The sequence below is a fragment of the Phascolarctos cinereus genome, unplaced genomic scaffold, assembly GCF_003287225.1.
Source record: "Phascolarctos cinereus isolate Bilbo 61053 unplaced genomic scaffold, phaCin_HiC Scaffold_4;HRSCAF=312, whole genome shotgun sequence".
NCBI classification, from domain to species: Eukaryota; Metazoa; Chordata; class Mammalia; order Diprotodontia; family Phascolarctidae; genus Phascolarctos; species Phascolarctos cinereus.
The window spans coordinates 428,323,153-428,338,498 of NW_027555847.1; the positions used below are offsets into that span (position 1 = coordinate 428,323,153).

Sequence of the window (15,346 nt, forward strand, 5' to 3'; positions counted from 1 at the left end):
TGATTTTTGAACTGATCCAACCATTCTGGAGAGCAACTTGGAACTATGCCCAAAGGGGGATAAAACTGTGCTACCCTTTCACCCAGTAATATCACTTCTAGATCTATATCCCAAAGAGATTATAAAAATCAAAAAGGGACCCATGTGTACAAAAATATTTATATCAGCTCTTTTTGTGGTGGCAAAGAACTGGAATTTGAGGGGATTCCCATAAATTAGGTAATGACTGAACAAGTTGTGGCTTATGAATGTAATGGAGTACTATTGTGCTATAAGAAATGATGAGAAGGTCGATTTCAGAAGAAAGCTGGAAAGACTTGCATGAACTGATGCTGAGTGAAGTGAGGAGAACCAGGAGAACATTATACACAGTAACTGCCACATTGTATGATGACTAACTTTGATAGACTTAGATCTTCTCAGCAATACAATGATCTAAAACAATTTCAAAGACTCATGATGGAAAATGTTATCCACATCCAGAGAAAGCACTATGGAATCTGAATGCTGATTGAAGCACACTCTCTTTTATTTTTGTTTTTGTTTTTTCCTTTTTCATGATGTTCCCCTTTCTTTCTGACTCTTCTTTCACCACATGACTAATGCAGAAATGCTTTATATGATTGTACATGAATAGTCTTTATCACATTGCTTGCCATCGTGGGGATGAAGGAAGGGGGAAAAAATTTGTAACTTAAAATCTTATGAAAGTGAATGTTGAAAACAACTTTATGTGTAATTGAAAAAAAATAAAATACTATTAAATAGAAAAAAAGTAAATCACTACTGATTAGAGAAATGCAAATTAAAACAGCTCCGAGGTACCATGTCACACATATCAGGTTGGCTAACATGACAAAAAAAAAAAACCCCAGCAAATGACAAATGTAGGAGATGTGGGAAAATTGGAATACTCATGCATTGTTGCTAGAGTTATGAACTGATCCAACCATTCTGGAGAGCAATTTGCAACTGTGCCCAAAGGGCTTAAAAACTATGCATACCCTTTGATCCAAGTAATACCACTACAAGGTCTATATACCAAAGAGATCATAAAAAAGGGAAAAATTGGGAAAAAATTTGGAACTCAAAATCTTATGGAAGTGAATGTTGAAAACTAAAAATAAATAAATTAATTTTAAAAACATAGTTCTTGGAGCCCTAGTTAAGAACACTTTACGTTGAGTGAGAATGCCAAGATTGGCATTTTGCAGTTCCTTCATTAATGTCATCTTAGTAGTCACCAGATAAGGTGGTCACAGTTAAAGTACAAAAAGTTTAATTGTTATTTCTAGATGTTTTGAATAATTTGTGATTCACAGCACTAACTATCCCATTTTTTCTCCTTTGTTATAATCACTGCAGAGGCCAAAATGGGCCACACAAGACTGAGACCATTTTGTATTTTTACTTGTTTCTTGCTTGGCATTGCCAAACAATTAATTTTTAAGTGACCAGCCTTCTACTGATGAGCTTCTTCATATTCTATAAGGTTGGTCCTTGAAAGCAAATAAATTCTGTTGTTGGAACTGGACCCGGAGCCTTTTATCATGATAGATTTTATTAGAAATTGTATGTTACTGTCATAGATTTCAAGAATTCAGGGTTATTTGCATGCCACAATGAGTTATGGCAGTAGGACTTCGTGCAAGATAAGAAAATTGATCACATAAAGTGTAATTAAGAAATATCAATGTTAAATCATGTGGAACTGGCTACAAGTACCATAAAAGTTCATAAAACATAGATTAATGAATGTAGGATCTAGTATGTGGCAAAATAGTCAATTAGTTAATGAAGAGTTAGGGGTTGAAGTAGGCCTAGAATCATTGGTTAAAATCACAGTAGGTGGTGAGGATAAAGAAGTACATACTAGAAGGAAAGCAAAGATTACGTGAACAGAAACCTAGAAAAAGGAATAAACAGAAAATTGTACCTATTGCTTTGTTTTCTTTGACAATGGCATTTGGGCTAACCTAAAAGGTCATCCACATTTATTTATTTTCACAAAACCTTGTTTTAGGTTAGAAATCTATCATTCATTATCGTTTCATTTAACAAGTACACAGAGAGAGCATCTACTATGTGTAAGTCATTGTTCTGTCAAAAAATAAGGATCTACAATTATGAAAGACTAAACTACTCTGATAAAGACAATGATCCAAGGCAGTTCCATAGGATCTATGATGAAATGTTATCCACTTCCTGAGAGAAAAACCGATGAATTCTGAGGCTAGATTTAAGCATTTTCTTTTAAACTTTCTTTATTTTTCTTGTTTTTGTATGTGTGTGTTTTCTTTTGTAGCATGACTGATATGGAAATGTATTTTGCATGACTTCACATGTATAATCAATATCATATTACTTGCCTTCTGAAGTGGTAGGGGTGAGATAGAAGGGTGGGAGAGAATTTGGAACGTAAAATTTGGAAAAATGAATGTTAATTTTTTACATATAATTTAGAAATATTTAACAAAATAAACAAAAGTATATTAAAAAAACACAAAAAACCTGACATAAATGTCAGTTGTCCTCAAGTAGTTTCTGAGTCCTTTCTAAGCTTTGCCATTTATGTTGTCATTAAGGTTTTCACATATTATATACAAATATAACATTATATTAAAATTATATTGTACTAATTATAATACATTATAAATTATATTGAAATATAATTTATATGTACATATATATGCATATATGTGTAGTACTTATGCATTTCTAAAGAGGGAGAAAATCACATTAGTTTTTTCAACAACCTATGACATGAGTTACATAACTAGCATTTATGAAGTACCAGCTATGTGCCAGTCACTGAGCTGTGCACTAAAGATAAAAACCAGGCAAAACAAACAAAAAACAGTCCATTTTATTTTTATTTTTCTCCACTTAATAGTATTTTATATTTTTCCAATTACATGTAAAGATAGTTTTCAACATTCACTTTTATAAGATTTTGAATTCCAAATTTTTCTCCCTCCCTCACACCCCACTCCACTCACCAATACAGCAAGAAATGTGATGTAGGTTCTACATCTATAATCGTGTTAAACATATTTCCACATTAGTCATGTTGTGAAAGAAGACTCAGAACAAAAGGAAAAACCACAAGAAACAAAAACAAAAAAAGTGAAAATACTATTTTACAGTTTTCCCAGCAGTTTTTGTCAATAGTGAATTCTTATCCCAGAAGCTAGAGTCTTTGGGTTAATTAAACAGTAGATTATTATAGTCATCGACTATTGTGTCTTGTGTAACTCATCTATTCCACTGATCCACTACTCTACTTCTTTGCCAGTACCAAGTAGTTTTGATGATTGCTGCTATATAAATACAATTTTAGATCTGGTATGGCTAGGTCACCTTCCCTTGCATTTCTTTTCATTAATTCCCTTGATATTTTGGACCTTTCGTTTTTACAGATGAATTTTATTTTTTTTTTAGCTCTATAAATTATTTTTGGTAGTTTGATTACTATGGCATTGACTAAGTAAATTTAAATAAGAATTTAGGTATATAGATATTTTTATTATATTACCTCTGTCTGCCCCATGAGCATTTGATATTTTTCTAGTTATTTAGATATGACTGTATTTGTGTTAAAAGTGTTTTGTAATTGTCTTCATATAGTTACTGGTTTTGTCTTGGCAGATAGATTCTTACTTATTGTATATTGTCTATCATTACTTTAAACCGAATTTCTCTTTCTATCTTTGCTATTGGGCTTTGTTAGTAATATATAGAAATGCCAATGATTTATGTGGGTTTATTTTATATCCTGCCACTTTATCCTAAAGTTGTTAATTATTTCAAGTAGTTTTTAGTTGACTCTAGGATTCTCGAAATATACCATCATATCATCTGCAAAGAGTGATAATTTTGTTTCTCCATGCTTATTCTAATTCCTTCAATTTCTTTTTCTTCTCTTATAGTTAAAACTAACATTTCTAGTACAATATTGAATAACAGTGGTGATAACGACATCCTTATTTCACCCTCTATCTTACTGGAAATGTTTCTAGCTTATCCTGATTACATATAAAGCTTGCTGACGGTTGTAGGTATATGCTACTTATCATTTTAAGGAAAACTACATGTATTCCTATGCTCTCTAATGTTTTTAATAAGAATAGGTGTTTTATTTTGTCAAAAGCTTTTCCTGCATATATTGTTATTGTCATATGATTTCTATTAATTTGGTTATTGATATAGTCAATTATGCTATAGTTTTCCTAACACTGAACCAGTCCTGCATTCCTGGTATAAATCCCACCTCGTCATAGTGTATTCTCCTCATAATATATTGCTGTCATCTCTTTGCTAATGTTTTATCTAAAATTTTTGCACATATATTCCTCAGGGAAAATGGTCTATAATTTTCTTTCTATGTTTTGGCTCTTCCCAGTTTAGGTATCAGCACCATATTGGTATTTTTAAAAGAATTTGGTGGACTCCTTCTTTGCCTATTTTTCCAAAATAATTTATATAGTATTGGAATTAGTTTTTCTTTAAATGTTTGATAGAATTCACTTATAAATCCCTCTGGCCCTGAAGACTTTTTCCTAAGGAGTTCATTGATGGCTTGTTCAATTTATTTTTCTGAAATGGTGTTATTTCCTCTTCTGTTAATCTGAGCAATTTATATTTTTATAAATATCCATTCCTTTCACTTCAATTGTCAGATTTATTGGCCTACCATTGGGCAAAATAATTTCTAATTATTATTTTAATTTCCTCTTCATTGGTGGTGAATTGATCCTTTTCATTTTTGATAGTGGTGACGTAGTTTTCTTCTTTCTTTTTTTTTTTTAAACAAATTAACTGAAGGTTTATCTATTTTGGTTTCTTTTTAAACCAGCTCTTAGTTTTATTTATTAGTTCAACAGTTTTATTTTATTTCAATTTTATCAATTTCTCCTTTGAGTTTTAGAATTTCTAATTTGGTATTTAATTGGGGAAAACAGTTCATTATTAAGGAGATCAAAGTCTAATATAAGCATCTATGTACAAGGTAGCTATATACAGGATAAATTGAAGGATTTTTTTTTCATTTTATTTTGCTTTTTGTTTTCTTTAGAGGGAAGGCAATATGATTAACAAAGACTTGGAAGAACTTCTTGCAGCTGAGACTAGCTCAGATATGAAAGAAACCAGGTAAGCCAGGAGTAGGAAATGAAGAGGCAAAACGTTCAGGCATGGGGACAGCCAATGGAAAATATTAGAGTGAGAAGATGGAATGTCATTTGTGAGGAACAGCAAGGAGGCCAATGTCACTGGATCGTGGAGTGAATAAGAAAGCAAAGGGGCTGGAAAGGCATGAAGAGACCAGATTATGGAGGCCTTTGAAAGCCAGATGATTTTTTATTTTATCATAGGGGTAAGAGGGAGCCACTGGAGTTTGTTGAATGGGGGGAAGAGGCAGGGCATGGGACAGAGTCCGTATGGTTAGGCCCGTGTTGTAGAAAGATGAATTTTATACTTGATGGATTGAAGTGGGGAGAGACTTGAGACAGGAAGACCAATTATCAGGCTAATGCAAAAGTTCAGGAGGTAAGGTGATGAGGTTCTACAACAGGGTAGTGACAATGTCAGAAAAGAGGTGGTATGAATATTAAAAATGACTGGACTTGCAAATTCATTAGATATGGTGGGGGAGAGAGAGTGAGGAGTCAAGGATTAAACCTAAGTTCTGAGCCTGGGTGAGTGGGAGAATGGTGATGCCCCTAATCACCTCAACCAGGAAGAGGAAAGTGTTTTGGGGAAAATATAAGTTTAGTTTTGGACACACGGAGTTTAATATGTCAACAGCTATTGAGTTTGTGATGTCTATCATAGATGAGGAAAATAAGGCTGAGAAATTAAGTGGCCTGACCTTGGAAATATATCTATGTCAAAAGCAGGTTTTGGGACTATGTCTTTCCTAACTCTAAGTTCAATACTCTTTCTACTATACTGTGATACTAAAAACTACAATAAAAGCCAGTATAGGTTAATGTTAGAGTATTAGACAATTTTGAAGGAAGGAGACATCACCTCATCTCTGCTAGTGGGATGAGCAGTGACGGTTTTCCCCAAGAATGTTATATCTAAACCTTTCTTGAGCTTATTTTTATTTAAGCTAGTGCTTAGGACAATGAGTTGCATATATTTAATACTTGCTCTATAAATTATTCCCTCCTTTCACTCTCTTTTCCTAAATCTACCTTCATGACAGGTCAAGGAGTTTCCTGTAATTGTGACATTTGGGGATTTAGAAAATACATTTTGGGGCAGCTAGGTGGCACAGTGGATAGAGCACTGGCCCTGGAGTCAGAATGACCTGAGTTCAAATCTGGCCTCAGGCACTTGATACTTACCAGCTGTGTGACCCTGGGCAAGCCACTTAATCCCATTGCCTAGCCACCCAAAAATATATCTATGTTTTTCCTTTCCATGCTTTTTATGGCTTCCTAAGTTTTGATCATATCGTTTTTCAGCCTTAACATTCTAGTGCATAATTTTTCCTTTTGTAAGTATGGCCTTGATTTATAGTTTTAAAAGTTGCACTGTCTGTATTTTGCCATCAAATTTGGAAGTGTTGAGAGTTGAAATCTTTTCTTTATTGCTTATGCTGTTTGTTTTTTAGCTACCTAGAAAAGGGATTAGTTTATGATTTTGAAGTCCTATCTGAAAGCATATATCAAAAATGAACTCTTTATATTAATGCCATTTTTCAATGGTAATTGAGTGTGTGTAAATTACTCATGACTTCTTTACTTCATCATGGAGCACAAATTCTTCTTTTTTCTAATTTAATGTCCTGTTGTTTACACTAGGAAGCAGATCCAAACAGATAAAAGTTAATATTTTAAAATTACAGATAGTATTTTGCAAATGATTCATAAACTACAATGTGAGCTAGGGTTTTTTTTTTGACGTGTATGTTTTGATTATGTCTGTAAAGTAAGTATATGTGATTCACATTAGCATCAAGAGCAAGTGAAAACATATTTTAGATGTACTTGGGAATAAATCTGTTTTCCTTGATGTTACAGCAGATGGGTTTTGGGAAAAATTCAGAGCCCAGTTGGAGAGAGACTAGAGGGTATTTTTGACATCCTCGTTAGAGGGACAGATGATGCCACAATAACTTTTAAACTAAATTTCATTTAGCCTTTAGTCATATTTGGAGGAAATCAATTTAGAGTTCATATGACTTGAGTGTATTATTTGCATCTTTTCAAGCATAAAATTACTTTCTATTCTTTTAAAACTGCCTCCAAATTACCTTTAAGTCACTAGGTGATCAAGATAATATCTAATTGAAGAGTATATTATTTGGCTCGGGTTATTTAATTTCTCACTTTGTTTTTTTGTCAGGCACAGAAAATAGAGCAGGAAACATTTAGGGACAAATGATATAGTTGTGAGACATCAAAATAGATACTAAGCAGTTGGAAAAGTGGTTCTTTGGGAGTTCAGTAATAATAAGTACAAAATTCAGTTCTCTCACTATTTATTAGGTACCTACAGTCAGCCACTGTACTAATTTCTTGATATAAGGAGACATAAGGCAAATGGCACCTGCCCTTGAGGACCTTAAAATACACTGGGGTAGAGATATGCAAATAAGTCAATATAAACATATACAAAGTAACACAAAACAATTTCATGAGTTGGAGAATGATGGTAACTGTGGAATCAGGATAGGCATTGTGGAAGAAGTAGTAACTGAGGGTTACCTGGAAAGTAAATAACTATTGCTTTGAAGCAAAAGTGAGGAGAGAGTGTTGTTCAGAAGAGCACATAGCATATAACTTACAGCTAGATGGTATGGTGGATAGAGTGCCAGGCCTAGAGTCAGGAAGACCTGAGTTCAAATGTGACCTCAGAGAGGTACTGGCTGTGTGACCCTGAGCAAGTTACTTAACTCTGCCTCAGTTCTTCTTCAAAATGAGCTAGAGAAGGAAATGACAAATCACTCCAGTACCTTTGCCAAGAAAGCTCCCAAAGGGGTCACAAAGAATCAGATACAACTGAAAAACAAGTGAATAACAACAATAGTATATGACTGAAAGGTAGGTAGAAGCCAGAATGTGGTGGATTTTAAATGCCACAAATGTTTTTCATTTAACTAGGTAGTCTTGACTATTATCCTCAAAACCAGAATCTTCTACTTCTTTTTTTTTACAATCTTCTCACCTCCAGTCTTTAGACAACATCTATCAAAAGACTGTTTTAATGCTTATGTTATAGCAAATAAATGTTTAGGAAGTAATATATCACAATGAAGAGACCAGACAGCAAATATTCAAAGCAAATATAAACATGGAGATACTTTACAATTTAGTTTCCAATGTTAAGAGCATCACTATTTTTCCTTTCAACTTCAAAACATTAATGACTCTGAATTGTTCAGAGCATTGAAATGGAGTGTTCTTTCACACACCAAGTCTCCTGAGCACTTGTCCTGACTTACCAAATCATTGTCTGTCATAGGCCACCATCTTTTTCTCCCCTCCTTTTTTGATACAGTGTTTGGAGGCTTGTAGTTGTAGAGTCATTATTCCCAATAATGAAAATGTGAGTAAAATCTCGTGAAGTGACAGTGGCTAATACAAAGTGAAGTGCTTACATTGAGAAAGTCAATCTGCTAGAAAAGAGCACCTCAGTTGCTGCAAGATCAGGCCTACATCTTCCTTTCGAAAGGAAGAGTCAGCATCAAAAAGAAAGAACAAACCAGAAAAATGATCATGGCTGGTAATTGAGAAGACTGTACTCATTATTGTTGTTATAGTAGTTGTTCATCCTTCGTTCTCAAAGAGGACCAATGACATCAGAAAGGTGACAGAATGACTTGCAAGTGGATCAGATTTAAGTGAGGCAGAGCTGTGCAAAGATATCATCCTCACTCTTTCCTCCTGAGTCATTGGAGTCCAGTGGCAAGATATAGGTCAAGATGACTAGCGATGACCCCAGATATAGTGAGACACATTGGCCTATTCAAGCTAAGGAGCAAGAAGAATGATCATGGTTGATAATTGAGAGGACTATGTTCACTATAGGTGAAACGTGAAATGGATAATTGACAACTTTGGGGAGCAAAAACTGTTTTACATCACAGTGAAGCTCAAGTATAAACCTGCCAAATGATTATGGTAGGAATAGTAAGTTACTAAATTCTGTTCTTCATCTCTCTGGGACTTTTTAAATCTTTGGTATTTTGAGGGGCTTAGTATTACCTTTATAATATGGAAATAAAGACTTTATTCTATACTTGGGGGAAAAAAAGACTATACTACCAGCAAGTACGGGCTTATTCTTTGGCAAAAGTCATTCATTTTTTTAAATAATGAAAATAAAGCCCAAATATTATGTTTTTAGATTTGTTTGTCATTGATTTTAACTTCAATTAAATAATAGAATTCAGAAATTCAGTTCAACAAATTTATTAAGTACATATTATGTTCAAGGCATTAGGATGTAATGACAAAAATTAAATAGTTCTTACCTTCATAAAGTTTTCATCTTACTAAAATGTAGTTTGTTATATTCCACTTCCATCAGCTAAATGGAAATATATATATATATATATATATATATATATATATGTATGTATATATATATACATATATACTCATATTTATAAATATATGCACACATAATTTTATGTATGCAGTACACAAAGTACATATCTATGGTGCATATATAATATGGAGCATATATAGTATGTATATAATTATATATATATATATTTGTGCATGTACACAGATATACGTATATTCATATATATATTTGTGTATATATTTGTAGATAGCTAGCTAGCTAGCTAGATCTCTGTGTGTGTAGTCAAGGACGTTTGAAAATTGAATAACTTTAAGAATATTGAACAAAGTGTGATCCAGAGAAGGAGAGTAAGATGTAGGAAAATGTAATGGTTAGTAAGAGAAAAAACACTTTCTGGCTTCATTGTGCATCTGCCTTTCTCATAATGCAGTCATTGTCTAAACTATTCTAAGTAACTGATCTAGCATATGTCTCACTCTGCAAATGAGTTAGGAGTGGTCTACACACAGATGTGCTTGTCTGGTGACAGGTGTTTGATATTTTACTCTGTCTGAGATTTGTTCATTAGCAGGTGATAACTATATACCGTAGGAGTGAATAAGGGGACAATGTATCATTTTTTGACTAAGAAAAAAGGTATATATAGACACCAAAAATCAATTTTGAGTAGTTTAGAGCAATGTTTACCTCAGGAAAAAGTATTTTTTGTCCCTCTCCTGCATCACAAAGAGATTCCACATTTGTTCTCAAAAATTGAAAATGTAAACTACATCTATTTTACCTTGTATTTGCTTTTTTTACTTGTGACCAACTCATTTACTCTCATGTTTTTAGTATATCATTAATATGAAGCTCTTATTGAGTCTTTATTAAAGACCATAAGGGCAAAACATTGGCAGAAAAACTGGAACACAAGGAAGGTGAAATAATTATTTATATGTCACAACAAGGTACCTTTAGAGCAACAGATTTTCCTGTTAATCATAGCTAGATTTTTTTCCTATAATCAGTATTAATTCATCACCCTGAAAAGAAAATACTGAGTGCCTGTGAGATAGTGTTGGAAGACTGAATCTTAAACATCTTCCAGGCCCTAAAATCTAGTTAGAGGGGTAAAGTTAACACAAGATTAAAAAAAAAAAAGACAACACAAGTTATCAGAGTAGTAGAGCAGAGGTCAAATGCCAATAGAGAGCATTCTTAGATATGAGAAAGGAAATGAGAAAGGAAGACACTTCAGGAATAGGACAGAAGTTGGATTTTTTTTTTCTAACCTCCTTGCAGGGAACAGTAACAGTAATAACTGTGTTCATTAGAGAGTTGGAGATGACAAACCAAATGTGTAATTGTGCATGGAAGGAATTTGATGAAATACTAATCATATTTAATGAGCAACTGTAAGGTTTATAAAGTTATTTTCTTAACAAATCTCCTCTAAATCTCCTTCAGTTATTGAATGTATGAATAGTAATTGGAACCGTGGTTACATATAACTATTGTCCTACTTATGGACAAGTCTAAATGCCCAGAATCCTACAAAATGGAAAGGTCCTCTTCTTTTCTAATTGCTAAAGATGCCATTAGATTTAGATTGAAATGCCACAGTCATTTAATAAAGTATATAGGGATGTAGAAAGATGTGTTTTTAGTTAACCATAGATATTGTTTCTCCATAAATGTTAACTGCAAGCATGGGAGCAGGATCTTGCAATCTGAAGACCAAAAAGAATTGCTACCTTAGGAGAGGGGATATTAAAAAAAAATAGTGTTTTTTTTAAAGAATTTGCTAGTCCTCTTTGACCTGAGTGGTAGAATATCATTTCTATTTTATAATAGACAACTCCTAGACACTGCTTTTGCTTCCTTATGAGACCAACAGCTTATCCCAAGGAAGAAATTCGTAACCTTTTGTAAGGATGTCTCTGTGCATGTGTGTGTATGTTTTCCAGTCTGTCTCTCTGTCTCTTTCTCTGTCTTTCTTTATGAGACTCATCATTCATAGTTCAAAATTAGGCCTAATTAGATTATGATTTCATAATTTCCCCCCAAAATTTCAGTCTTCTTTATCATCTCAGAATCAAAGTTCGTCATGATATCTTCAATATAATGGGGGGGGGGAAGAATCTAAGCAACACCTATCCAGCTGTCCAAGGTAAATTGTCTTCCTTTCCAAATGAAAGCAAATATGCTTAAAAGGCCAGGATGATTAGGTAATGAAAAATTAAGCAATAGTCAATTTAATGATTGCATTCCATTTTTCACCTTTCACCTTTCACCTTTTCCATCTCTTCAGGCAGAGATCAATCACATCAAACACTGCTTTAGCAATGGACTATCTGATTCGAAACAGTACTGTGTTCAACAGTGATTTCTTGACTATGTGATTTCTTGACTTTGAGAAAATGATAAGGGATGCAGCCATCATTTACTCTAACCTCCTATAATGCCTTCTTTTGGGGATGGGATGTTGTATTGCTAAAAAATTATCTGGAAAGTGCCATTGTTGGATGTTCATAATTTTGATTGGTAGAAGGCAACTCCATAGAACCCTATTTATACTTATTTGTATCTGTTCTCTCTTTATTTCATCTTTATAAGCATTTGTACTTGTCTCTTCCTTAGAATATGAGCTCTGTGAGAGAAAGGATTGTTGTTTTATATTTTATATTTGGAGGATTAGGACTTAGCAGAGTGACTAGAATGTAGTAGGGACTTAAATGCTTGTTCAATAACTTATTGATTAATTGATCAAATTGAAGGAGACAAGTGCCACAGCAGTTCAAGAAACCATTGTTGTCTAAGGATATTAGTTGCTAGTTTATATTCTGGGAAAATGGCCAAAAGAATTGATGGTAGAGCAAATCCACAGTCCATAGCTTCTTCAAACATGCCAAGTTTCTAAATAGTTAGCTTAAGCATATTTATAGTTATGTGGATTTTAGCAGCAGGTTCAAGAGGGAAGCCAAATATTTCCTTTGCTATCCTCTAGATCATCCATCATTGATATTATATGACTAGCTTTACTTTTTTTAAGTGAATGTGTATAAAGTACTAAAACTTATTCATTGATCTCATTTTTTCACTAATATTACTATTATATTTTTTTCAACCACAGAATATTGGAGCTGGAAGTAGTGGTTTGCTGGTTAATGTTGAGCAACCAGCTCTCTGAGGATGACACACTTTTAAGTCCAGTTTGAATTACTGGCATTTCCTCCATAACTTTCTAAGTTTTGGCAATCAATAAAAACTGCATCAAGCCTTATTTTGTAGGATTTGCCTATTTCTAAGGTATAAATGCTCACAATGAAAATTTGATAATCAGTAATGAACCAGTATACTCTGACTCTGGCACCCCCCACCCTAGTTAGAAGGGACCTCAGAGGCTATCTAGTTCAACTCATACTAAACAAGAATCTGCTCTGCTACATAACCGTCAAGTAGTCCAACATTTAACAAAATGCTGGCATATATTAGATACTTAGAAAATGCTTTATGACTTGAGTTTGACATTTAGCCTTTGTTGAAGTTCTCCATTTAAGAGGAACTTACTCTTCTGAGGCATATCATCTTATTCTATGAGGCATATAATCCTGAGAAAGATTTTCTTTATGTTGAGGTGAAATGGAGAGGTGTCATGGCATAGTGAAAATGGCATTGTACTTGTAATCAGAAAGTCTTAGGTTCTTATCTTCTTTCAAAAGTTTATTAACTATATGACCTTGGAAAAGTCACTTAAGACTCTCAGAGCCTCAGTTTAATCATATGCAATGAGAGTGTTGGAAACAATTATTAACAAGGTCCCTTTCAGTGCTAAGCTATCATTTTAAAAATTACCTTTCTTCCATTAGTCCTAGTTCTTTTCTTTAGAGGAAGGGAGAACATAATTCAATTCATGCACAAGTCAGCACATCACCCCCTAATATCACTGGTATTCTTTGAAGATGAAGGAGGAGGAATAACTAAGAAGGCAGAATAAAACAAGGACACATCTGAGCTCTCCCCCAAAACCCTCCAATTACCTTTTAAAATGACTCTAAACAAATTCTAGAGCAACAGAACCCACAAAAAGATGGAATGAAATTAATTGATTCTGATGAGTATAGGACATTTCTTTCTCTCTCTCTCTCTCTCTCTCTCTCTCTCTCTCTCTCTCTCTCTCTCTCTCTTTGAGTTCCTCCCTTTAGTAGCTCTGTCTCTTTGAAACATCAGTTACCTTCAAATCTGAGTTCAAGTATCATCTTTTGTATTAGATCTAAGCTAACCCCATTTATTGTTGATTTCCATCTCAATTAACTTTTGTTTACTCTTAATACAGAAACAAATGAGAATAGTCTGCTTGGGATGACAGCAATCAACATTAAAAAATGAAGAACAGAGGAAATTAGCACTGGTCACTAGCATAGGCAAAAGGATTCACCAGCAGCCACCTAGGTGAGTCCAGTCATATCCTTCCAGAAATAACTTGAACCAGAGAGTAAAAGTGAAAAAAGTGAATTCTGCAACATGGCAGGTGTTTGAAAAAGCTTTGAGGCCCAGTTCCCAGGAAAACTCCATCAAAAGGGATTAGAAATAAAGATAGTGGAGTACAGGAGGGACTCACCTAAGCTCTCCACCAAACTAATCCAAATAACTGTAAAAATGACTCTAAAATTCTACAGCAGCAGAATCCACAAAAAGACAGAGTGAAACAAATTTCCAGCCCAAGATAAATTGAAAGGTTGGTAGGAAAGGTCTGCTGCACCAGGGTGAGAGAGGAGTACAGTCCAGCACATGCCATGCCAGCACAGATCTGGGCATAGCAAGCCCAGAGCAGGCCTCAGGATGATTGAATCAGTGGCACCAGAGGTGCTTTCCAGATCACTCAGTCCACAGATGCCAAAGACAATTTAGATGGTCAGCAGGAAAGGTCTGCCACACCTAAATGAAAGTGGAGTGCAGTCCAGGGCATGCCCCATAAGCACAGGCCCTACCCCCAGCAAACCAGGAGCAAGCCTTGAGAGTGACTGAATCAGCAACAGCAGTGGCAGCAGCTATTTCTGGAGTTTTCAGCCCACAGACAATAAGGGGGTCAAACAACTGGTGAAAAGGAGAGTACAAGGTCTTTTTGCTAGCACTGAGGCAGGACACTGTTGCTTTACCCATACTCAGACCCAGGGCACAATCCTGGGTGGCAGTGCTAGGGTGAGGAGGAGCACTAGCATAACGGAGATTGTGGCAGCAGTGGAGAGGGGACCCTCCTCACAGTTCCAGGGAATGAAAAAGCACTTGTGATTGCTCACAGACCAGAACACAGGTCAAGAGAGGAGCAAACAGCTCTTTTTAGATCATACCATCTTGGAATAACTGAAAACTTACAGGTCCCTAGAAGTATCTCTGAAACAAGCTGAGCAAAACCCCTGAATCTAGGGAGAGTGCACCATCCACCCTGAAATCAGAGACCTACTTTAACAAAGAATGAAAAGTCAAGTAATAAGTTGGGAAAATGAGCAAACAATGGAAAAAAATCTCCTATAGAAAGGAAGATCACAACATATACTCAGAGACAACAAAGTCAAAGATCTTACATCCAAAGCCTCCAATAAAAATATGATTTTGTCTCAGATTATGGAAGAGGTCAAAAAGAATTTTGACAATCAAGTAAGAGAGATAGAAGAAAAATTGGGAAGATAAATTAGAGGCAAGAAAATCATGAAGAACAAGTCAACAGCTTGGTAAAGGAGACACAAAAATATATTGAAGAAAGTAACACTTCAAAAAATAAACTAGGCTAAATGGTAAAAGAGATCCAAAAAGCCAATGA

At 34.5% G+C, this 15,346-nt stretch overlaps 1 pseudogene; it reads left to right on the forward strand.

Annotated features, from left to right (window-relative positions):
- LOC110217972 (glyceraldehyde-3-phosphate dehydrogenase pseudogene) overlaps positions 1–15,346 on the forward strand; it is a 40,448-nt pseudogene that overhangs the window by 12,829 nt on the left and 12,273 nt on the right.